Source organism: Sapajus apella, unplaced genomic scaffold (genome assembly GCF_009761245.1).
Source record: "Sapajus apella isolate SASKATOON/1434 unplaced genomic scaffold, GSC_monkey_1.0 scaffold113, whole genome shotgun sequence".
Taxonomy (NCBI): Eukaryota; Metazoa; Chordata; class Mammalia; order Primates; family Cebidae; genus Sapajus; species Sapajus apella.
Genome location: NW_022437053.1, coordinates 3,291,213 through 3,294,021, shown reverse-complemented (window position 1 = coordinate 3,294,021; position 2,809 = coordinate 3,291,213). Strand labels below are relative to the sequence as shown.

Sequence of the window (2,809 nt, the reverse complement as noted above, 5' to 3'; positions counted from 1 at the left end):
ACCCAGTACGATATTTTTATTGCTAGCAGATTTATGTCCCCAAAGAAGGAAAGGGAATGCAGCTTAGATGAGGACATGGCAGGCGCTGTGCTCAGGGGCCAGGCCGTGTGCGCAGGGATGCTGAGAGGCCAAGCTCCTGAAACCTTCTTTCCTGGGGGGTCCCTGAATACTGCACTGCTGCACAGGAAGTGGGGGATTTAGTTCTCTCTCTATTTCATTTACTCTGCAAAGACAAAAAACAAAAGGTCCACAGCCATTTTTGAAATTATCCTGTAATCACAAGGTTAACGTCAGCAGTACCATTTTTCTGTACAAACGATGAAACTAGGCTTTTGGTTTTATTCTCAGTGAAATCGCTAAAACACAAAATTCCCCAAGGCCTTTCTAGCAATGGGATCAGACACAGTGATGAGAAGAGCCGGGTGTCTGGCTTTGCTCGTCAGAGAACTGAGGACACTCAGGGCACATATTGAGTCACAGATCGTCTGCGGAGTCATTATTTGCCACGGTCTCTCACTCAGGCCGCTATGCATTCAGGTGCAGAAGCCGGGAGTTAGGGAGGCGCTAGTTGGCTTCTGCCAAAACAGCATCATTGGTTCACTTTTTCTCCAGGTAAAGCATCTACCGTGTCTCAGGAACGTGGCTTGGTGCAGTGATAAGCTACACGAATAAGGCCACCAGCCTTTCAAAACTCTGAATCTATTGAGGGGAAGAATTAATAAACATATGTAAATTAGGAAATGCACTCAAGGAAAATAAGTGGAGCTGTAAGAGAGAGAAGGATAGCTCTTTAAATCACGTGAGCAGGCAAGGCCTCTTTGTGATATGGATGCTGTGACAGCCCCTTGTGAGGAGGAAGCCGGGGAGGGCAGCTGCAGTGCAAAGGCCTGGGGCAGGAAGGAGCGCTGCACATCAGGAAGCTAGAAGGAAGCCGGGGCTCTAAGGTAGCGGCCAGCAAGGAGTGGGGCAGGGCTGCACAGGACAGGGCGGGGCAGGAGCAGGGCCCCGCAGGCTTTGTGGAGGGTCTGGGTCGGAGCTGAGTTTTGTTTGCTTGGAGGATAGTAAGAGCACATGTGGCGTAGAGGGGTCAAACACTGGACTGCAGAGAAGTGAGGGGTAAGGGGGGAAATGAGGCAACCAGCATGGATTTGTTTGTTCGGGAGAAATCAACTATAAAGGAGTACAGAGAAGAGGTGTTGAGAGAGGGTTCTGTTTTCAGTGGGGAAACGAGCAGACTTACAGAGTAGGGAGTGAGTCCGTAAAAATAAAAGGAATATGGGAGGGTGGTTACTCTCCACGGAGCAGGGAGTATTTCTCAAAGAAGGCCCACCAGATCCTGGGGGACGTCCTCCGGGGACTAACGACAAAAATCCGTGGGCAACAGCCAGCATCAGAACAGGCAGTGGGGCAGGCCCAGAAATTCTCATTTCTCAGAGTCCTTAGTGTGGAAGCTGGGCGCCACAGGGGTTGTCAGAGTAGGCCAGCTTCCAACAGGGGAAGGGCACTCGTTCCTGTGAGGCTGGAGGACAGTGCGGGCAGAAGTGCTAGAATGGCTAATCTGTCATCGCGGGTGGGAGCAGAGAAAAGCTCACCCCGGAGGGCAAAGAGCCCACTCTCCCGGGCCTGGAGGAACAGCACAAACACCCCTCGGCGTCTTAGCACCTCGGACAGTTACGCAGAACGCCAGACAAGCCTGATTCCGCTGGCCCTTCTCAGTGTGTTAATTTGATTGATGGCTGCCCGCCCTCTCAAGTGGGCTGTAGCAGCCCTTCCCCCTAGGTCAGCAGCATCTGAAATGGATGCCAGAAACACTGGAACAGAAGAAAACTGAAGGCTGGAGGTGCATGAGCTCAGGGTTTCTCTCTTCCCCTGTCTGGGCCCTGCTGGGGATACACACAACAGACTCTTGGTCCCAGACTGATTTCAGATATAACCAACTGGCGAAGAGCCTATTGATAGAGGGTTAGGATTGGTTAGGATTTTCTTAGGTCTTGGACAGGCTTGAGTGAAAATTAATGCTCTTAATTTCAGAAGCTGAAAGGACCTATGGAAAGTAAGAATTAATGCTTTTCCATTACTTTTTTAAACATTTTCTCCTAGTTTTTGTGTATCATTAATGATTTTCCGTTGAATAAGAAAATATGGAAAAATTACATCTGATTTCCATGCTGTCATGATAGCACTGTATTTATTATTTCGATTTTTCAGAAATATTTTATAAAGAACCAAAACCAAAATAATTTTATTATAGCCCTTTTTCTTGATGAGCTTATGATAAAGCACTCCTTTTCCTAGTTTTTCTTCCCAGTACTAAAAATTAGCATTTAAAAATAATCAGAGAAGGCCGGGCGCAGGGCTCATTCCTGTAATCCCAGCACTTGGGGAGGTCAAGGTGGGTGGATCTCCTAAGATCAAGAGTTCAAGACTAACCTGGCCAACATATAGAAACCCTGTTTCTACTAAAAATGCAAAAATTCATTGGGAATAGTGGCAGGCGCCTGTAATCCCAGCTAGTCAGGAGGCTGAGGCAGGAGAATCGCTTGAACCCAGGAGGCGGAGGTTGCAACGAGCCGAGATCGCGCCATTGCACTCCAGCCTGGGGATGAGAGCGAAATTCCATCTCAAAAGAATCAGAGAATGAATAAATACTTCAAAATGAAGAGTAGCTTGTTTTCATGCTACCTCAAAGTTTTTATGGTGTCAAATATGTCCACTTAAGATTTATCTTGCAACGAGTTTTGCCAGTGTCTAAGGAATTACTCCACAGTGAAAAGTTCATGGGCTGGCACACCATACAAACATATGTCAG

General features: G+C 47.8%; 1 long non-coding RNA gene across 1 annotated transcript; it reads right to left on the bottom strand.

The window, feature by feature from the left end:
- Positions 1-241: 241 nt before the first annotated feature.
- On the bottom strand, positions 242-2,523 carry LOC116537657. The gene is made up of 2 exons (XR_004263241.1): positions 2,431-2,523; positions 242-699 (listed from the first exon to the last, which is right to left on the bottom strand). It is a non-coding gene; the product is annotated as an uncharacterized LOC116537657 (long non-coding RNA).
- Positions 2,524-2,809: the final 286 nt, after the last annotated feature.